Source organism: Meriones unguiculatus, chromosome 7 (assembly GCF_030254825.1).
Source record: "Meriones unguiculatus strain TT.TT164.6M chromosome 7, Bangor_MerUng_6.1, whole genome shotgun sequence".
NCBI lineage: Eukaryota > Metazoa > Chordata > Mammalia > Rodentia > Muridae > Meriones > Meriones unguiculatus.
In genome coordinates, this window is record NC_083355.1 from 121,593,195 (window position 1) to 121,616,459 (window position 23,265).

Genomic DNA, 23,265 nt, shown 5'->3' on the forward strand with positions numbered 1-23,265 from the left:
AGCAAGGATGTTGAGGGAAGGAATGGGGAATGAGAGGGAGGATGAAGGAAGAGGAGCAGGGACAGATTCAGAACAAAGAAGCCAGAGTCGCTCTGATCCCTTCAAGGTCATAAACCATTTGACCTATTTTACTTCCATGTATTAACATCCAACCCCTAATGGGCTTTTGCCCCCAACTCGGTGGTCATCAGGTCTTTTCCACACAGCCTGTGGGGGAACTTCAGATCCACATCAGCAAGTATTCATAAGGAGCTCTGACCTGTTTGTTTTCTCATGGTACCTCTGATTTTACCATCAGAGAGTACCTGTCTTATAGGACAGATTGGGAAGTGTAAGAGCTTCACTTTAAAGGAAGAGTTTAAAGAGAATTGATGTTATTCTGTAAGTGACTGGTGGGATTTACCAACAAAGTCAAAGTCACCTGCCTCAAGATTTAAAAGGGAGGTTTATAAGAATTCGAGTCCAGCCTGGTCTGCAGAGTTTTAGGTCATCTTGAACTGCAGAGTGTGACTCCATTCAACTTCTACCCAAGAAAACTAACTACCTAACTTCCTTCTACACACACGTACACACACACACACACACACACACACACACACACACCTTTCTCTAGAGAATCCTACTAATATAGCTCATAGGAGAGGAAGTTTCATGATGAATAGTATAAAGAGTAATCTAGCGCATGAGAACTCTGAGTAGGAACAGCACAGCTCCAAACGTTTTCTTTTGCTTCAAGATTAGGATGGTCTGAGGTAAGTTCTGGGAAGGTAGCTAATATTTCACTAAGGAAAAGTGCCTGGAGGAAGAACAGGGGCGGTTTTAGGAATGCAAGGTGAACCATCTCTCAGCAGAAGAATGAGTTCAGTCGTTAGGTAGATAAGATTGTTCTAGTCATTGAACCAAATCGTTATTGCTGCCCGTATGATTATCTGAGAACGAGAGGGAACCAGCCTTCTGTATGTCACAGAGTTAACCTGATGCTTTGGTAGACTGGAACTTGGGCAAGAGAGAGCCAGATAGACTCAGTATGGTGGAGCTTTTGGTGGCAAGACAGACAGTTTAGAGCAAGACAGATAAAAGGAAGATTGAAAAGATATAGATTCACAGGACAAGAAAAAAGTAAAAAGTGAAAAATTCAGTAATTAAACTGTAGGAACTGGCATAAAATATGACAATAAGAGTCTAGAGAGAAAGATGGTTTGTGGTTATAAAAGGTGACTTTCGCCTTAAGCATAAAAGTTGGGTTAGCCTGCATGTCAGCATCAAGCTATTTGGCTTAAAGATTGAGATGTGGCAATCAAAAAGTTTCAATCTAGAGATAGACTCCCAACAGTCATGTGTATGGAAGGAATAATCGGGTTTGCTTTTATATTCTTATTCTGTTCTATAAAGTCACAAAGAAGAGGTATAAAATGGCTAAGTAAGATACTGTTAGGGTCCTCCATGTGCAACAGGATTTTCTACAACTGTGGAGGAAGTTTTTGCCATCTCCAGTGCCACAGGATGCTCATGCTTGTTAACCGTGTGCAATGAAAGCTATGAAGGAGCAAGTTTCTAGTTAATTTGTTATGTGTGTAATAGATGGTACAGTGTGATCATTTCACATGTACATGATAAAATTGGGTAATCAGCATTTCTTTGTGTTGGAAACCCTCTGACTTACAGTAGTTTCAAGATATATGGTAAATTGTTATTTCCTTTAGTCTGGACCACTAGAACTTAGTCTTCCTTCCTGTATTTGCTGTCTTTCACTCACCCTTCTTCTTCTCCACCTCTGCTGGGCCCTCCTTATCATCTGATGACTATTAGTCTGCTCTATTTGTAGGGCATCAGATTTTTAAATTTCCACCTGTTCAATTTTGCCTTTGAATTTTTGCCTTTGAATTCTTAAATTCAGAAACTTTAATGAATTCCTTTACAATTTCAAGCTTTAATGAAATATGATTGACAAATATAATTACATATACTTAACATGATGGTTGGATGAACATATACATTATGAAGTGAATACAGACTTGTTAGCTAATCTTTCTGTCACTTTACAGTGTGTTTGTGTGCATGTGTGTGTGTCTGTGTGGTGAGAACACTGGAAATATGCTCTTTTGAAAATATTCATATGGCATACTGACAATTAGAATCATTATGTTATACTTTAGACCCTCAAGTATGATTTCTGGGTCATATGACTGCTATAATTTTCTTACTTGCTTCTTAAATTATTAAGTGCTACATAAGAACTATAAAGAGCCAATAAGGTTACTCTGTAGTAAAAGTGCTTCCTGCTGTGCAAACATGACATGAATTTGACCCCACATCTCACAATGGAAAGAAAGAACTCACTTCTGAAAGTCATCCTCTGACCTCCACACTCCTACCATGTGTGTGACACACACATACACAAACACACACTAGGTAAAATATAAATGGAATAAATTGTCTATAATTTAAGGGTACAATCTCTTTTTCACTGTTGTTTATGAGACTCAGTTTCTTTATGTAGTTAAGTCTGGTTTTGATCCTCCTGCATCAGGATCCCAAGTGCTCTGTCATCCCTGGCTCTTTGTGATGTTTTAATACTTGTATTTCTTGTGTAATGTTCAAATCAGAGTACACATATTTATCTTCTCAAACATTATTTCTTTTCTGATGACAACATTCATTTTTTGTTCCATCTTTAACAAACACACAGCAGATTATCATTGCGCATAGTTACTCACCATGTAATAGAAAACAAGTTCTTTCTTTTACCTAACTACAACTTTGTACTTACTGCCTACCCTCTCTGCATCCTCTTCTTCTGTCCTCAGCCTTGTTAATCACATTACTGCTTTCCGCTTCTGTGAGTTTGAGTGTTTATATTTCATACATAAATGACATTGTTAAGTTTTATCTTTCTTTACCTGGTTTATTTTATTTAGCACAATGTTCTTCAGGTTCAATCATGTTGAAAATGGTAAGACTTCCTTTCTTTTGAAACAAGTCATGTACTTCTATGACTTCATGTTCACTATGACTTCTGTGCATCATTTTTATTCATCCATTCATTGATAGACACTTAGTTTGATCCACGTTTTGAATGTTGTGAATAACACTGCATGGAACAGTGATATTTTTGACACGCTTGTTTACAGTCCTTTGCTGTGGTTGTTTTTCCTCCCAGCCCTAAGCCCCCCAGAAGGACTCATGAGACTCATAAAATATTTTCAAATACCTTGGTTATATAGTTAGGCTCTTCTCTGAGTAGGTTATAACTTAAAATAACCCATTTTAACTAATTTATGTTTTACCATGTGGCTGGTTACCTCTGCTCAGGTATTATATGTCTGTCCTTCTCACATCTTCTGGGGTGAACCTGGCACATCTGGCAATATCCCAGAATCCTTTCTGTCTGCCAGATGTCCCACCACTTTCTATTTCCTACATCAGCTATAGGCCATTATATTTTTGTTGATGGGTGATGCTCCATACAGATACAAAAAAATTCCTTCTACAGTCCCTAAAACTCAAATTCCCAGAAGTGAGATTTCTGGATCATATGGAAGTTAATCTTTTAGCGTTTTTGAAGAATCTTCATATTATTTTCAGTATTGCCATTTTAATTTATATTCCTATTAACACTGCTCAACTATTCCCTTTCTCCACTCTCCTATCATCATCATATAGTAAACCAACTTCCAATTTTTCTCAATTGGAAGAAATTCAGGAATACTGAAACTAATTATATGTAAACATTTACAGGTCATTGACTGGTGACTATGGATACATTTGTGGAAATTTTCTGTAAAGTGCCTTCAACTGCCACTTTCCAGAGGCTAGGCCTTTCTTGTCTGGTCAGACCACTAATGATGTAAGAGTTCTGTAGGTCAATCAAGCATTTCCATTTTGGATAGCAAACAGGCTCTTTTTTTTAAAATCTTTTCTATAAAGAGTTTTTGTTTTATTTTTATTAATTACAGTTTATTCACTTTGTATCCCAGCTGTAGCCCCTTCCCCCATCACCTCCCAATCCCACCCTCCCTCCCTCTTCTTCTCCTATGCCCCTCTCCCAGTCCAATGACAGGCTAGGTTCTCCTCCCCTTCCATCTGACCCTAATCTATCAGGTCTCATCAGGACTGGCTTCTTTGTCTTCCTCTGCAAACACAGGCTCTTTACAGTACCTGTTTAAAGAATATTTGAGTACACACAATTGCTAGTTCAAATTCTTATTAACGTATGCAAATTCCTTTATGTGGCAATTAAATAGTCTCCTTTGTAAGTGAAATTTAAGATTCAAGGTTTCAAATAGTCATTGTCTGTTTTCAGCTGTCAGTGATGATCATGGAAAATACTCCTCAGCTGGGGAGGATCTGCATTGACATTTTAGATCCCTCCTGCTCTTTCCTCCTCAGCCCAACAGTCTCCTCATCAATAGGCTCACCCTCCTCCTGCACTGCCCTCAGAAATCTCCTGAACCTTAAGGCTGAGCTTCTTCCATGTGGTTCTTTCACTCCCACTTATTCTCTGTAAAGGACTTGAAGATCCTCACAGAGGTCACTCACTGAGAACTGGGAGTGTCATTCCCTGGATTTCTTTGGAAAAGAAGAGTCCCAGCAGAAGGCATTTCTTTCTCAGAAAGATGGATCAGGCAGGTTGGCAGGAACCAGGAGTTTCAGGAGTCATTGTCCTGTCTAGCGAAGAATGTTATGAATGGCTGACCTGGAACATGACTGGATTATGGGTGATAGGACTCAATGCATAACTAGGCAGAATCCAGATGAGCAATGTTGTAGGGAGGCTACAACAGCCAGGGTTTGGTCCTTGTGCCTCCATGGTAGTTTGAGGACACCAGTGACAATCATATTGTAAACTTTATATGGCCATTTAGATGAGGAGTGAGATCAGGGATCTGAATAGGAGCTTTTTCAGGGGACATTGGGTTTGTTGCCAGATTCCCTGATGGTTATCAGACTAGTTTGAACACAATCTAGAAAAATCTCTTATGTGAACGGAAAGTGCCTTGCCTGGATGACTCGGATAATTAGAGTTTCGGGTACATTCTATGGCTTTGCTTTCCCTCTTTAGGACAGCCTTCTGCTGTTCTTCCTGCCCTTATCTATTTATTGCCTTACTATTGACTATTTTATTCCCTGGCTTATGAGCTCTGAGTTGTGAAGATTCTATATCTTCTGTGAGTCCTGAGTTTTCTTTTTTTGGGCCCAGAAAATATAGGACCATGTCCCCATGCCAGCAATTGATAGGATAACTCTTTCAGTGTGGTCAAAGGCCCCACAGTCTCCACATTCCTTCCTGATCTCCTCTGGTGGTGGAGCCATCTGCCCAATCAGGATATGAAATTTAAGATTCAAGGATTCAAATAGTCATTGTCTGTTTTCAGCTGTCAGTGATGATCATGGAAAATACTCCTCAGCTGGGGAAGATCTGCATTGACATTTTAGATCCCTCCTGCTCTTTCCTCCTCAGCCCAACAGTCTCCTCATGCCCTGCTTTTTCAGCACATTCTTCGCTCTAACGGGTTAGTGGTATGATAGTATACCTCCTGCAGCATGTATTTAGAGTCAAGCAAGCCTTCTTCAGCTTTTGATATGGGAGTTCCTAGGTCTTCAGCTTCTTCAGCTATCTTCATGCTGTCTTTTATCATCTTCTGTAAGACTTCTGCATGATGAAGATGCAGTATAAGGAAGGGTGCTGCTTTCAGGATGTTGGTGGAAAGAGAAATCTAGAGCCATTGATTTTGAAGGTTAATTTATCTCTTTGTTATTTACGTTATTCTTTTTGTATCTGATCAGTTTGATTTGTGATTACTTTGTCTAGAATCTTTGTACCTATATGAATGAAAGAGATTTATCTATATTTTCCCTCTAATTATTTTTGTGAAAGTAGGTAGTCTTATGAAAGAATTTGTTATTCTCCGTTTACTAGAATGAGTGTATTGAAACTTCCTTAGAGAGCTGATAGAAAAGAAGTATTATTTCTTTTTTGAAACATTTAAATACTCACCTACTAGGCAAAATGTCCCCACTGGAGCAATAATGGTGTCACAATTTGGGGATAACCAATTACTTTGTTGCTTGGATTTGAGATGCACTCCACAGGAAAAGATTCATGTCTGGCATTGCAATCCTAGTCAAAGCCTAGTGCAACTGCAGCTGTTGTATTGCTACATGGACACAATGTTCGTGTCAAGTTTACCTTCTATATCTTTGTGTTTATGCCCATAGGGTAGCAGCTTTTGTCACAGAGACAGCTTTCTGTAGTGAATGAGTTACTGCAGAGGCTCATGGCTCATCAGACTTCTGACAAGGATGATTGCTGAATGCTCATCTGTAAACGAGACACTGAGATTATTAAGGTTCAGAGAACACCATGGAAGATGGGACGAAAAAGTAAGATCTGTGGAATGCTTTCTCCTGGGTATGGCCTGACCATTGCATCTTTTATCTCTTAGCAGCTGCAGACTGTATAAACCAAAGACCATGTAGACTGTAGACCTGTATAAAGTTGGACCTGTCAATATTTCACCAGGAGGGAATTTGTTGCTGTGGGGGAGGGTCTTATGAAGTCTATACATCCCTGACAATCTATACATTTTTGGCACAGGGAGAAACATTTTCTTCTTGATGTAAGTTGCTAGGCTCCAGAAAATAATCTCATACTCCCGTGAACAGCCCCAGTGAAAACTCATTGGGTCATGATAAATACGTAAATAAATAAATAAATACATGAAAGTAGAAGAGGACTATTTGAGAAGAAAAAGGGTTTTAGTGGGCATGAATATGGATTAATAGAGAGTAATGGGGTGAACATGATCAAAATACATTCTATGCATGTATGAAAATGTCACAACAAGTACATTATTTTATATTTTAATATATGCCAATATAAATCTTTAAAAATGTTGCTCCAAATATTTTTGTTTAGTTGTTGAGTCACTAAATGTTATTTTCTTTCTTTTTACTTTGCCTTTTATTTGATGAATATATATAGGTATTTTTGAGGTGTAATATGATGTTTTGTTTCACATATATATTCAATTATAACCAACACAGTTCAATTAGCACATCTTTTCTCCTAAAACTTTTTTTTATGGTGAGTACACTTTTGAATGTCTTTTAACTACTTGGAGATAACAAAATGAATTATTGATAAGTATATTCGCTCTGCTGTGTCATGGAATCTCAGAATTTATTTTTTCTATCAAGTAACTTAATAACCACTGTTTAATCTCCTACTATCCCCACCGATCTGATCTTTGGTAGCTGCTGTTTCTCTGTGTAGCCTTGACAATCCTGGACTTGCTTTGTAGACCAGGCTTGTCTTGAAATCGCAGAGATCTATTTGCCTTTGCTTCCCTGAGTGCTGGGACCAAGGTGTGTGCTATTTTCAACACCTGGACTATTTTCAACTTCTAAGTGATGTTATATCCGACATGTGAGTGAGATCCTATGGTGTATTTTTTCTGTCTTTGGCTTATTTCACATAATGTATTTTTCGGGTTCACTTAACATATTTCCATGTTGTAATTGAGAATATTTTACTAATATGGTAAATATACCATATCTTCTTTATCTGTTTGTGCATTAAGAGACAATTAGGTTGTTCCATATCTCAGCTTTTGTGACTGATGTTGCAGGAAAAATGGGGGTGCAATCTGAGTATATGTGCGCTCATTTCTTCCAGGGAAATAGCTGTAAGGACTACCAACCTGAGGCAATACCACTTTAATTTCAGTTAAAATAGTGATCTAGCTATATCTGTTTATTATCTATCTATCTATCTATCTATCTATCATCTATCTATCTACCTATCTATCTATTGATCTACCTAACATTTATCATCTGTCATTACAATAGCAAAAGCTAAAATATTTGATGGTAAAACTCAGTATTTCTGAAGACAAAGCCACTATTAAACAATTTAAAATAGCTAAAATAAATTTGACTTGGTCTTGATATAAATGTTGCTACCTTTAGAAAATATTGAAAATAATCACAATTTTATTAGAATGATAAGGTTAAATATAAAATTCTGCTCAATATATAGATTTATTGGTTTATAATGTTCATAATATCAAACAATCTTATCAATGTAAAATATTTTCATTTTAGTTTTTAACTATATTTGAAACATGAGTTCAATCAAGAAAAGTCTTGTTTGAGTCTTCCTTTCAAGTATTTATAAGAAGGCATTAAGAACAGAATATCAGTTTCTTATAATTCAGAAGATGAAAAACTGCCAAACTGTATACATTTTCAGATATAGTAAATAACATCAAGACTATGATGAATAGGAGAAAGCATTAGAGAAGAACATTATTATTTCCCTCATACCTCAGGTATATGTTTGTTTAGTAAGACAAAGATCCTAGGTAGTATTCGGAGGCCTATTAGCAGTGAGTATTGTTTAGAGAAGATTTATTCTTTATTCTATGTTAGAGTTTTAATTTGCATTGCCATTTCAAGAAAAATGTATAGCTGTTTACTCGTAGCAGATGTTCATGTTATGGTTTCATGTTTCTAGGATTGGTTTTGATCAACGTGACCTTTCGGAACTGTGCAGATGCAAGCAGGTTCAAGCATGAGTACATTCTAACATCTGTGAGATATGGGAACCAGAAAGGAGGAAACGTTGCTTTAAACAAGTTTTGGTGAGAAAATCTCTTTAAAAAACTCTATAGACTTGCTACAGTACCATGGCCTCTAGTATCAGCTCTGTTCTCAGCAGGCTCTGCTTACCACATTTCTCCCGAAGTCTTAACCCCTGTCTCTAAAATCCATGGGAATAGAATGGTTAGTTTACTTTGGTTTGAGCCTAAATGAACTCTTTAAAGAATCTCTTTAAAGAGACCCATTAAGAATCCTCCCACCCTGAAAGTGTTCTGCCAAGACTAACTGAAAGCCACAAAGATTTAGGGCTGGTTCTAAATTGGAACCTGTGTGGGCCTTAAACTCAACGAAAATTCATCTTTATCAGAGGCTCAGAATATTAAACATAGGGACACAAAGTAATTTTCTAGACCCAAGAGAGTGTGGGACAAAACCATGAAATCTACAAGGGAATTCCTCAAATGGAAGATTTTTCCCTTGCCCTTTTTTCTCTTTTAAGTGAAATGAAAGAACCATAGAAACTTCTCTAGAGAAGGGTTGGGTCTTTGGGCAGAGATCCAACAGCTCCATTGAGTACTTTGTGAGCTGGGCCTCTTCATGCCGCCTGTTTCCCGTGAAGTGAGTGACTAGCCCTGAATATGCCTATATTGGGGAAAATGTCACTGCTTTGTCCTCAGACTCTGCAATGGTGGAAATAGCTTCCATGATAAGCACTTATTCCCTGCACGTGAGAATAATTACATGGAATTTCAATAAATATTTATTATTACTATGCAAGTAATATCATTAACCACTGAGCTATTAGCCCTGTTTTTATAAGAGTCTAGGGAGGTTTAGAAGATGTGTGATTGCTTAGATAATATAGTTGTTCAAGCGGAGTAGCTAAATTGCCTACTTCAAAATCTATATTCTGCTGCCTTTCTACATATCTAAGCTTTACCATTAGTGCCACATTTATAGACGCTTGCAGGGACATGCCTTGCTCTCCTCAAAAGTAAAAGTATCCACACACATACTCAGCTCAGCAGCTGCTCAGGGTCATTCTGTTGTCACTGAATAGATATCTAAGGCAGAAGGCTGACATAGATTGCCAATTACACATGCCATTGACATCAAAGGCATCTGTAAAGGGGTGGTGAAATTATGTGTGAAAGAATTCTGGAAACCAGAGAGCAATTAAAAACAAAAACCAAACCAAACCAAACCAAACCAAACCAAACCAAACCAAACCAAACCAAACCAAACCAAACAGTCCCAAATCACTGGGTTTCCATGCCCCGACTCTAAGCTGTTCACAGAGCCCTCAGAATAGGTGCTGAGTAGATACAATTGCTCACTAGCTTCTCACCAAAAGTTCATGGAAATGCACTGTAGCTTCATCCTAAAGATAAAGAGATAAGATTCTAACACTTAATTTGTTCTTTGTCATTGATGTAGGCATAAGGTTATTGTGTAATTCACATGCTGATTTCTGTATCCCCTTATTTGGTTACAAGCCTCATTCTGAGATTCTTCTGTCTTAATATTGTATAAACTCTGCTCCCCAGTGGTAACCTGATATGATAATAAAGCAGCTTACTGCCAGTCACTAAGCAGGGGAGAGAAAAGGGCTGGACTTCCTCTCAGCCAAGGAAGGAGGAGTTAGAAGAGGAAGTAGGAGAGTCAGCTATGGGAGAGGTCCAGGAAGGATGAGGAAACAGGAGCTGCAACAGAAAAGCTACGAAATTCAAGTATCTCTGGGATACACACTGGGGGAAAACCAAATTAGCGTAGAGGGGTAAGAATAGAGTAGTAAGCGCTCCTTTCTGTGCTGTGAAGCTTATTATTAAACAAATATTATGGAAACTCAATTATTCGTATGATAACCCAGTTAAGAGAGAGAGAAAAATGAACACAGTTTTATAAAAAGAACTTTTAACAGATTGATCTGAGTTTTATCCAATTATATCTGAGTCTGAAGAGAGAGGTCTTAATTCATATAGATACAGGTAGATATATGTATCCACTCACATGTTAATGTGAAGCTGATTTAACTAAGTCAGTGTTTATAGTCCAGCCTGGGCTATGTAATAGAGAAGGAAAAGAAAAGGCACAAAACTGATTTTTGTAGGACAAGGAAATAACAGTGAGTTACATGAGGGCTCACTGTGTTAGTGGCATCTTCAAGAGGTAAATGTCAGGCTTGAACCACTAGATAGAAACGATTAAGTTCTAAAAGCAGTGCATTTCCATTTGAGTTTATAATATTTCTGAGATCATTTCTAATCTAAAGAGGGAAAATTATTTTTCTTTGGATAAGTTGTAGTGTTTAGATTTCTAGAGATTTTGTAATTCATTTCAAAATACTTTCAAAGAATTATGTTATTCTGTGCTGAAAAATGTATTTAATCTTGTGGTCCCTGTAAAATTAGCAATAATACTTACATAATAACATGTTTACTAATAAAGTCCTTCTAAAACTAAATAGTTATAAGTGGGTTTCTTTGAAATGAACTCAGAAGGGGCCCAGGTAACTCAGTCAGTACAGTGTCAACCTTTTCCAAATGATCTGGGTGTGGTGAGACACACAGAGCTGGAGGTGACTATCATGGGAACTTCCAAGTAGGGCCTTGTGGTGTAGCATGTGGCTTGGTCCTACTGAGGCAATAGGAGAAACAGGCAATTGCCTTTATTGCTGTTTGCTCAGGAGAGATTAGGCAGGCCTGCTCATGCCTGGTATTTGAATAATCCCAGTGCGCTCTGAGGCTTGGCAGACACTGCTAGTTCTCAGGTACTTGGTCCTACAGTGGCAAGGTCTGGGGATAGTCTGAGAACCTGGGAAGAAGGAGGACAAGGGTGTGTTCTGAGCCCGCATTGAGTGGGGTGTGGCTGCTGTCTGTCTCTAGTAAGAACTACGGTTCTTGTAAAGTCAGTAAGTTCTAGGTATCTCAAGGTATCAAAACCCTGACACTAAAAACACGACTACTTCAGGGGACCTTTTTTATGATTTCGCTACAAAACAGGACAGATGTTTGAATTCACGTCTATCTGCTGGGTTTCTTACGATGCAGTGTACTCATGCTCTATAATCTAAGAGTCAAAGGGACTCTAACAGATAGCTGTATGTTCTTAATATTCTGGGTATTATAATGACATTTTAAATTTATAGAAACAAACTATAGCAACATTTATCATCTAGCTCTATCTAGTTTACAGTTCTACATGTGGCCAGAGAGAAGTGAATTGATTTTCTTTCTCAGAACACCAACCATTAGTGAGGGATGGAGAAGACCAGAGGAGACTTATTGACTTGAATTGTTCTATATCGATTGCTTTTTTTTTTTAAAGGTTTATTTATTATGTATACAGTATTCTGCTTGCATGTCAGAAGAGAGCACCAGATCTCATTATAGATGTTTGTGAGCCACATGTGGTTGCTGGGAATTGAACTCAGGACCTCTGGAAGAGCAGAGAGTGCTCTTAACCTATGAGCCATCTCTACAGCTTTTGTTCTATCTTGAGAGTTGCACCACAGATTTGGGGTAGGGAGTTGGGAAAGAGTTTTCCTGCAGGAAAAGGTAGAAAGAGTCAGAAAATGGAAAGATGGGAGGAGCATAGAAGGGAGAGGAGTTACCCCATTTTCCACATGGTTTCATCTAGCCTTCCTAAAACACTAGGGATAGATTTTTGTGCTTTCCCGAAGTCTGGTGTCAAGGATCATACTTTCCCCCTCCCCCTAGGATGCTGACGGGCTTCATTATGAAGAGCTACTGAGGTATGGAAAGAAATGCTTTAGTCTCCAGGATCACATACCTGCCATACCCTTCAACTTTTAAACAGCAATGACATTGTGTATTCTGGAGACAAGGCATTGATTAGCACCATTTAGGTGAAAACCATAGAACTCAGTGCAGACTAGCCTAAAATGAAATATGACTTCAGGTGAAGTCAGACAGAGACTAGTAACGCTTCCCCAGGTGTCACCCGCCTAGCAGAACGCGTGGGGCACTGGCAAGGAGCGCTCCTGCTGCCCACCTGGGGCCTCTCTGTACTGTGGTTGCCTTTCTGCCAGCTTCTCCTGCGTGAACAGAAAGCAGAATTCTGAAAGTTGACCACAGACACTGGGATCCTGAAAGTTACGTAAAAGCTGTAAATTTCCCTGCTTTTGTCTAGTTTATTTGCTGATGGTACAGTACTGAGAAAATTCTGGGTTTTATTTGATAATAATGTAAGGCTATTAAAATGATAAGAATATATAACTCATTTCAGGACTGGCAAAGAGCCAACAATGAATTCAAGCAGATGGAGCAAAGAGATGTTCTCTCATGGGCAGGGCACTGGGAGCTTCACAGTGACTATGTGGGGAAAGATAATGTCCTGGAGGCATTTCCTGTCCAGGGAGACTTGCTCTCCTTTGGAGTGACCCTGACCTCTCCCCTGTGAAAACGTGTGTTGATGGTGTGATCCCTAGATCATGTAAAAGGAAGAGTCTTTTGATAGGTTTGTTTTGTTTTTGCTTTATTTACTACGAAACGGTCTGTTTATCAAATGATTAAAAACAACTTAGTTTAAGAAAGCTCAACCCGTATCGGGCGGGTCTGATGCTCTTTGGGTGGATGACACCTAAATGAACATCTGTACAAAGTCCCAATTTATTTCTAATATCAGAGATCAGACCTCTACTCTTGCCTGATGCGTCTAAAACAAAAAGGGGGAACTGTAGAGAGCTGTGTAATGCCGTGCCTTAAAGATGGAGCTGGTTTCCGCCTTCCACCTTCCTGATGGTGAGTGCTCTCTGTCACAAACAACTCCACATTTGGCTAAGGCTGAGGATCTGGCTTGCTTCCATGTATGTGGACCTATCTGCATTGCCCACGTGGCACGCTGGGGTTGGCTACCCAGAGGCTATTTAAGCTGAGGGCTGGCTTTCCCCAGGGTCAGATGATTGTTCAAGGTTCCTGAATAAACTGCATTGAAAAAAAAATAAAACTGCTATAAATATTAAAAAAAAAAAAAAAAGAAAGCTCAACCCTAGGATCTGTGGCATCAAGCCATTATTCTAATTTAGCAGCAGACTGGGATACTCTGTGAGGAACCAAGGCCAGATGAGGGCTGGGGTGGACGGAGAAGACCCTCGATTGGAAATCTGTTTGGGAGACAGGAGACAGAGGAGTGACCACAGATATGGTGAGCCCTTGTCACGTGATTTGTATCAGTAACAACTTTTCACAGAAATATTTTTTGAGTTGAAAATAGATTTTTTTTCTATACAATATATTACAATCATGGCTTCCTCTCCTCCACCTCTCAGATCCTCCTCCACCTCCCCACCCACCCAACTCCATCAACAAACAAACAAAACAAAACAAACAGAAAAAGAACCAAAGATAAAAGCATAAAAAAAACCCACATATAGACACAGAGAAACATGTACTTGCCTGCACAGAAATCCCACAAAATCACAAAATCAGAAACCATTGTTTATCTCTCTCTGTCTCTATCTCTCTCTCCCTTTCTCTCCCTCTCTCTCCATATATCATTGAGTCTATTTTGTGTTGGCCATTTGCTGCTGGGCACGGGGCCTGCCCCTGAGTGTGGTTTTTATACTCAGTAGGACTCCACTGGAGAAAACTAATTTTCCCTTTGTGAGCGGTTGTCAGTTGGTGATGACTTGCAGGCTAGCAATGGGTGGTGGCTGTCTACTTTCCCTTTTGGCACTGGGACCCCATCCGGCTTGGACCTGTGCATTCTGCCTTGGTCTCTCTGAGTTTATAAGCATGTTAGCCCTGTTGTGTCTAGAAGGGCTTGTATCCTTGGGGTCCTCCATTCCTACTGCTCTTACATTATTTCCACCTCCCTTTCCATTGTGTTCCTTGAACCCTAAGCATGGAGATTTGATGGTGGCATCACATTTAGGAATGGTTATTCCAAGGTAGCTCTCTCTGTACATTGTCTGGTTGTGGGTCTCTGTGTGTGTTCTTGTACTCCGCAGAAGGAAGCGTCTCTGGTTCTGGCTGCATAAGGCACTTACTGATCTATGAGAATAGCAGAATATCATTAGGAGTTATTTTATTCCCCCTCCTCTCTTAGACCAGTGCTATTTGGTTTTACTCTAGGTCTCTGTGCTATCTAGTCTCTGGTTCTTAGTCACCCAGGTAGCACCAGGTATGGGTTCTACCTGGTGGAGTGGGCCTTAAGTCAAATCAGACATTGGTTGGTTACTCCTGCAGGTTCTGTGTAACTATTGTACCAGCGTATCACGCAGCCAGGACAGCACTGTAGAGCACAGGGTTTGTAGCTGGGTCGGAGTTTACCTCTCTCCTCTGGTAGCACGAAGTAGCATGAGCACCAGTCAGTAGTGATGAAGGCTTTAGGTAGGCATCAGCTTCTCTGTGTTTCCTCAGTTATGTAGGTATTGTCATCAGCAATAGGGCCTAACCATCAGTTTGTGGAGATCTACCAATAGCCTTGGCAAAAGCCTGGATTGTTTGGAGATTTCCATGAGGCTCCTTTGGCCAACAGCACAATTAAATGTAATCCATTCCTGGTAATGGAGGTTTCATTTGGTGACAAATGATGTCTAGTTGGGCCTTTGTCTCTCTGGTAGTGGCTGGCTCTTTAGCAGGGTCTTAGGATGAAAATGACTTGGGACATAATCGGTTGTTAACCTGCAGTGAGCATTGTATGTCTAGAAAATAGACCTTTGTAGCTTTAACACCTTGTAATTTGAGGTTACTTAAGCCCAAGATAACAAATGGAAAGTGAGAAGCCCAGATTTTTACCAGCACTCTGCTGAACTAGTCTGAGGAGCAGAAGGGAGTGTTTGCTGCCTCTGTCAGGGCTGCCGCTCAGAGAAGGCATGTGTCTGTGATCCTCAGTCAGAACGTACCACAGAGAACTCAAAAGGCCTCCAGCCTAGCAATTCAAATGTTCTTCGATAATTCTTAAAGATGTACCATGGGCATTGCAGCCTGTTCTTCTTTAAAAGTACCTTAGGTGAGGAAAGGACTTATCTGGCTTACACACCATTGAGTAAAGTTGAGCAGAAACCCAATTAAGAATTAGAAGCTGCTTGCTGGCTCACTATGGCTCATGTTCAGAAAGCTTTCTCACACAGCAGAAGCTCACATAGCAGTGGGTGAGACCAGGCTGGGCTCTCCTACATCAATTAACAGTCATGATAATCCACTACAGACATGACCATGGGTCAGTCTGACCTGAGCAGTCCCTCACTGTAGACCACCTTTGCAGATGATTCTAGGCCATGTCAAGTTGACAATTGAGCATAACTAGGATACTGCTCCTTACTGTAGACTATTTGTGGAATGATAAAGATTTATCTATGGTCTCATATGTGGGATCAGTGGGAAAGATAGCCATCATGTACAATATTCTTTATGCAAAAAAAGTTCAATCATGATGTTTTCTAAACAAAACACATGTTAAAGGGGCCACTGTTATTCACACTTTGCCCAAGAGGGCAGAAAATCGGCACAGCGCTTGCAGGACGTTGGTGATGCATTTGTTTGCATCTCTCTGCATAGCCCTGTTTTTAATTTTCTCAGATCCAGCTTCCTTAATGTGCTGGCTAGTTTCATGTCAACTTAACATGAGCTAGAGAGTCATCAGAGAGAAGGGAACCTCAAATGAAAAAATACTTCCATAAGATCAGGCTGTAGGCTGGCCATTAAGAAAATGGTAGGCCATTTTCTTAATTAGTGATTGGTAATAGGAGGGCCCAACCCCACGGTCCTGGATTCTATAAATAAAGCAAGCTGAGAAAGACATGAAGAGCAAGTCAGTAAGCAGCACTCCTCCAAGGTCTCTGAATCACTCCTGCCTCCAGGCTCCTGCCATGACTTCCTTCATTGGTGGACTGCAAGATGGAAAGGAAAGCTAAACAGCCCCTCCTAAATCTCTTTTGGTCATAGTGTTTCAGCATAGCAAAAGTAACTCTAAGTAGGACACGAGTTAATGCATTATTTTTCCAGCTGCGACTTATATAGATAGTTAGTCTGTCACAGTTTTTAATATACATTTTGAGTTCCAGGGATCAGAGTCTCTGTTTTGTTTTCTTCTGTCTGAGTAGTTTTGCAGACCCCTCATTTTGCAACAGTAAGTGGGACCAGCACGCATAAGGTAATTTACTTAGGATTAAAATTTCTTGGTGATGATTCCAACTTTAGAAAACAGGAATTTGGTTATAAAATACCAGGTTGGGAAGAGGGTCTGTCCCTAGTGAAGTATACAGCAGTAAAAACAGTTGTCTGTCAGGGATTTTATTACATAGTTACCTTATGTAAAGCCCTCTCAATGACCTGGGAAGATGTCTGTCAGCCTTGCTTGGGAAGAGGAAATTGAGCCCTGGAGATGTTAAGCTGTCACAAGTACCACGTGACTTCGGTGGGAAGAGCTGAGATCTACCCACATCCCCCGGATGCCACAGCCCACCAGCCTTGCTCTGTGCACACGGCCATTCTCGCACTGAGCTTTGAAATGAGTTTGTGCTTTGACCATCATAGTTCCCATATCAAATTTCTTCCTCAATTACATATTTTATATCCAAAATAAATATTTTTTCACATTAACCTCTATCTGTACAGGAAGCAGAAAGTTAAAAGTCGCATAATTGTCACAGAAACGTCTGAAACTCTTCCACAGGAAAGGGAAGTTGTGGTTTGTAAACAGCGGCAAGGGAGCTTCAGCATGTCTGGGGGCTTTTGGTGTACAGGAGGGGGAGAGAGCAACCAGGCAGGAAGAGTCCATAGGTCTGTGTTTGAAACCCTTTGGAAACATGAGTGATTAATGGGGATAATTTGGCTTCATTAAATATCTGCAAAAATTTCTATATTCATGCCTTTTTGCCTTCATCTGCAGAAGCTATGCAACCTTCTGAACACTAGATGTCACTGTTGCTTACAAAACAGAGCTGTGCCATCTCTGGAAAAAACCAAGTGTCAGTGTAGTTTTGGTCTTGTCCCCAACATTTGTCCTTTAGCTAAGAGTTGTGAATGACACAAGATCTAAAACACATGTTTCCTGCCCATGAGGAACTGGTGTTTGGCCCCAAAGAACAGGCTGAACTGATGCTCACAATTACAGAGCATCATAGACTTGTCCATTTATGTACAACTGGTGACAGATACTCAAAGCAGAAGAAACAAGAACTCTGAGGTCACAGGGAGAGATACATGTAAATGGTTGTGGGAATCCACAGGGTGACGTAGGTGGTGTTCTAGTGGAGGAGTAGGAATAGGCTTGGGGAAGCTCAAGGTAGGTCATCCTGGGGAGACAGAAGATTTTAGATCCTAGACCGGAGATAATGGGCGAGAAAGCGTGGGAGTCCACCGAGGGAATGGACCAGACCGATTATATTGGATCACAAAAAAACAGTGGCCTTGAATTTATTTTCTACTCCGTCTCTCTCTCTAAAATGGAGTGATGTGATTGAAGTTGCATTTTAAGAAGACTGACTCTGAGTGGTAGAGTGGAAGGTTCTTGGAAGGAGAACCAGCATTGCTGAGGAGGGCAGAGGAGATCGGTTAGAGTCTCCAAGAAGTGGGGTGTGGCAGGAGGTGTGAACAGACAAACCAAATCGCTACCGTCCTGTGAGTGCTTGCCTTTAACCACACATTCTGCAATGGAAGGAGTTTAAACTCCATAGGCTTAGAACTTGTCCCTGGCTCTTTATGCTTTTTAGGACAGGGTCACCTGAAGTACACAGCATCCTGTGAGCTTGGTCCTTCTTGAAGTCTCTTGACTTTACTGTATTTTTCCATCTCTTCCTCTCCTGCTCCTCCTTTATCTTCAGGTCGCCTGTCACCTCACAAAAGCTTTTCCTTTGTACCTGTCAGCTTCTTCATAATACAGCACACACACAGCATACAGTTAAGTTGGCTTCTTTGTGATATGAACTCTTAGCTTTTTATCACTCTTATGTAATACCTGAAGCAGATTCTTTGTAGAGAAAAGAGGTTTATTTAGTTCTCACAACTTTGGAGGTTCAAGGACAAGGTGCTGACATTGGGGCCCTTCAACTGTGTCACTTCATGAAGGGTGGCAATGCTAAGGACACATGCACAAGGAAGTAATTGTACCTCAGACTGTACCTGGGAAGAACACCAGGGAGGTCAGGGTCAAGCTTTTATAACAAACAACCCACACTCCAGAGAAAGCCACACTCCCAGTCACCTGAGGACCTGGTGCTTTGCCTCTTATTGGCTCTGTATCCTTGCTCAGTAACTTGAAGCTCCTACTTCAACAGGTGAATCTTACAAGTGTCCTCAAGCCAAGAATAAACCACAGCACTCTCATGGAGTCAGAAAAACCTCCCAGAAGGATTCTCCTTTCCTCTCCATATTTATGTGACTGTTTGGTCAACCTCTCATCGATTCCATGGTAACAGGATCGGTGCATGTATCTGCTCACCATTGTTTTCATGACTATGAGAGACAGAAAATACTCTTTTTCTCCCTGTTCTGTGTCTGTTGTGATATTGTGAAGGGGAGAGGGGCTGGTTAATGAACTTAAAATTCGAAGTCAGATGACACTGGACAAGAAGAGCCAAACCCTTTGGTGTCAGCCTGAGTCCCTGAGCTCCAGCTACCAGGGCCTCTGGCATGCCATGCAAGACTGAGCTCTTCACATTCTGGTTCTTGTAGAATATAGACACATTAGTTTTTGATAGTCTGCTATAGAAAAATATTATAGTTCTTGAACTTATCAAAAACAATAAAACTGAATGGTTTAAAACCATCCTGAGCACATTGTTAAAAATAATTAGGGCCTTCCCTAAAATCATTCTGAAAAAAAAAAAAAAAAAACATTAGGGATTCTTGGTCAAACCAGCAACATGACCTATCATAAAAGAGGCCTTTATGGTTGCCTTGGACAAATAGATTGAAGCTCTCTTTCAATTCCAAGAATCAAACTGGTGCCCTTTGATGAAGCTGATAACGGAGTCTGCACTGTAGCCAACTCTTAAGTGTATTATGCGTCATGTGGCCTAGACGCTGCAAAAACTTTGTGTGACGACAAAGCTTCCTCACACCCAGCCTGCTGTGTGGGAACTCATACTGATTTCATGTGAGTGACAATGGTTTTTCTTAGATGTATGCTGTTAACCTCATCCTTGCCGTGACCCCATGCAGCTAGTACTGAGATGAGCTCAAGATGAGGACCGACTGAGATATGGAAAACGACATTATTTGCACTTTATGTTATTTTTTCATCCTAGAGTTATGCACTGTATTTGAAATACGTTCAAAACCACATTGCTCATTCCTTGTGCCCCTCAAATGCCTCCGCACCCCTCCTCTTGCTGAATTTTCAGGTAGCAGTTTGTGGCTGTCTTAGCAACTCCGCATGACTCACATATTAGATCCAGAATACATTATGGTTTCAGGTGGGCTGCCCTCTGTAGGAGGCTCACCCTTGGACAAACCCCAGGGAGAGGCTGTGGGAAGGCCTCACGGCTGGTCGTACCAGCACAAGGTCTCAGCCTGCCTGCCCAGGCTGGCTCACATGGAAGTGTGTGTTCAGACAATCTGCTCCTGTCTGTGGCCTCCTCAGACGATGCCGTGCTAAACATAATTAAGCTGACCCCGTCTTTCCTCATCCAGACTGCTGCTTTGTGAGCAAAGTGACTGCACTGTAAGGCACAGAGTTCCTGATTCACGTGGAGATAACTGGAGAAACAGTACAGACTGATAAAGACTGTACTTAAGCTTGCCTTTGCTGCTTTTTGTTGTTTTATGGACCTGAAATAATCTTCCATCTTAACCCGTTGTTCTACTATCTAAGCATCCAGCTTTGTGAATCAGTTCAGCTGTGAATCTTAGGAGAAATTCACATAAACTTTCATCAAGTGCCTCTCCTCTTTGGGTAAATATTAATTACAGACACAAAATGGCTGCCAGCGTGCATTTACGTATCTGATGCCTGCTTCAGTCTGTAACTCGCTTTGTGGAGCCAGAGACCACAACAGTGCCTGGTTCCACCACCTCCCACCTTTGTAAGTTGCATTAAGCTGACTGGATGCCTCTGACACCCCTTTTCCTTATCTGTGGATAAGATAAGCAGGCCCACTCATGGTTGGGGTGTGGGAACTAAAGAATGAACTGACTGCTGTGGGAGTCATCAGACTTACCTCCAGATAGGAGAAAACATTCTGCGTTGCAGAAAGCAGGCTGGGCTGGTTCTGCTGTGAGATGCCTTCTTTAGAATTTTGCATCCCGGCTCCCCCACAGCTTAGAACTCATTGCCTTTTCCCCAACCAGGTTGTTTCCTTTATTTATCGTTTTCAGCAGGAGGGCAGGTAACGCTTATAAAGGAATGCCAGTTGGATTTATGATTAGTTTAAACTCATAGCAAACATATGACTCATAAGAGGCCAAGTTCTTGAGGCGGATAATGCATTTTTAAGTTCAAAGACTTGTTTGTGGTGTAGGAATATAGAATCTTGAAAGTAAGAAAAAATGAGGATTTTGCCAAAATGTGCAGAAGCTATTGTGATAGAGGGATTCAAAGATCCCCTCACTTGCCTTTTCTTCGTCTTTCACACAGGAGAGAACTGACTTGTATCTCAGAGTTCTATGGTTTGGTTAGGGGAGACAAGGAGACCTTTGATTATAGTGTGTTTGAAATAGCAGACTCATCAAGGAATGATCAAGAACCTTAAATAAGACCTGCTACAGTCCCGTGAAAGATAGGATCTGACAAAGGTACAGAGATCTGAGAGACAGACTTGAAGGAACTTGGGTCAAAGCAGCAGACATGGAGTGTGTGTGTGTGCATGTGGTGTGTGTGTGTGTTTGCTGTGTGTGTGGTGTGTATGTTTGTGTGTGGTGTGGTGTGTGTGTTTGTGTTTAGGGCAATGGCTAGAGGACATTATCACTATCTGCCAGACAGGAGAACAAACACTCTGAAACATTTTCTGCTCTTCAAACACCAGATATTATGGTGTTTGTCATGATGTTAGGGTTCCAGGTGAATGACTTCAATACAACTTATTTAGGCAGAGAACTCCTTTTGTCTTCATTACTCCCCCTCAGAGTGGAAAAGATCCTTTCAACTTCAAGTGGGTTGTTAACAGGGCTGTGTCTGGGTAGAATGGCATCAAGGCTCCTCTGCCAGCTCAGTGGGTTTATGGCCGTCTATTGACCATTTCCTGTTGACAGCCCTTCATCAGTGAAAACCTTGCTTGTGGTTTCCTGGCAGAGCGAGCTGGCTCTCTCCACGAAGCCAGTGCACAGCTTCCATGGAGGCCAGCGGAAGTGGGCTCTGCTGCAGCTGCCTGGTTGTCAGGAGCTGCAGCTCTCAGCAGCATTACCATCAGCTGGAAGAGCACATGCTGTTCTCAAGGACCTTGGCAACAGGCTTTATGAGAAGATTTTGTGCAAGTTGTCTTTTCCAGTTATAGCTAAACCACGAGGGTCAAATTATACTTTGTACTCAAGATCCATGGTGCATACTGCTGCAGAGGCTGTGTCATCCAGAGAAAGCATTCACAGCAGGAAAGCACAGCAGGGGCAGATCAGAGAAGCACTGATCAACCTTGCTCGCTTTCACATTTGCAGAGGAGCTGGATTCTCCATTCTTCATCTTTCTTTGCTCTAAAGCAAGCATCAAAGTGCTTGCTTTGGTTAAATGAGAAAATAAGTCTAAGAAGCACAATGCCTGGCACATTGGAGGTTTCCAATGAATGCTGGTCTTGTGAACCATGTTTATCGTTAGCCTAATATTCACAATGGTAGGAGTGGTGTGAATCCTGGTTGGACCCACACAGGAATTTCCTAATGCTCTGTATTCTTTGTAATCAGAACCCTGATTGGGCACACTTGAGGACTTCAGCCATTGGCCATGACCACAGGGAAAATGGTACTTTTCAGGATGCTCACAGGTAGGCATATAGATCTGAAAAACATGAGAGAAACAGCTTGTTGCCCTCACACTGGCAGGTAGAGTGTGGAAGTCTTGAGAGAGGACGGAGTGTAGAGCGGAGCCTAAAACTGAGGCAGACTCAAGTCTCATGCAGTCGGCAGCCTTGTCCAGAGCATCAGACAGTTTATACCCTGAGGGGTACAAGCCACCTGAATCAGGTGTGCGATCACAAAGATAAACCACGCATGGTCCATAAGCCTACTTTTCTTCTTTATTAGAATGGTGATATCTCAAACTAAGTTTTGACTGCTTTGAGAAGAAGCTAAATATTAGTTTACTTATAAATCTTGAAGCACATGTCAGTGAGGGCACAGAAACTAGACATTTGCCACATCTACAGGGTTTCATTAGGCTAAGCGCAGCAACACTAGCAGTATCTGTAGCACATATTAAATGGCAGGGAATGATATGAGTATATATGGCCAATTCTGGTTGTCAGTAAGCATGTTGATAGTTTGATGGAAAGTAATCGAACACTGGCATAAAATTTGCATTTATTTTCTTGATCCCTAAAAACAATGCCCTAGAATATCCTTCTAGAAGCTATAAACAATGTTTCAACTCACTTTTTGGCTTTGCACATGCCTTTACTCTATATTAGCTGGCTTACAGTGTCTGTTTTGCTTTGCTTGTAAGTACCAGAGTTATTTTTACATGCTAAGAAGGTCATTGAGACCTGTCCCTGCTTGCCACTTGCTATTCTATGTTATGCTTTCTAATTGAAATACCTGTATATCTTTG

General features: G+C 40.8%; 1 long non-coding RNA gene across 1 annotated transcript in view; it reads left to right on the top strand.

Moving 5' to 3' along the window:
- Positions 1-8,531: 8,531 nt before the first annotated feature.
- The window catches only part of LOC132655466 (uncharacterized), a 70,394-nt gene continuing 55,660 nt past the window's right edge, over positions 8,532-23,265 (top strand). Inside the window, exon 1 of the long non-coding RNA XR_009593276.1 lies at positions 8,532-8,645. This is a non-coding gene — a long non-coding RNA (uncharacterized LOC132655466). The remainder of the gene's footprint in view (positions 8,646-23,265) is intronic.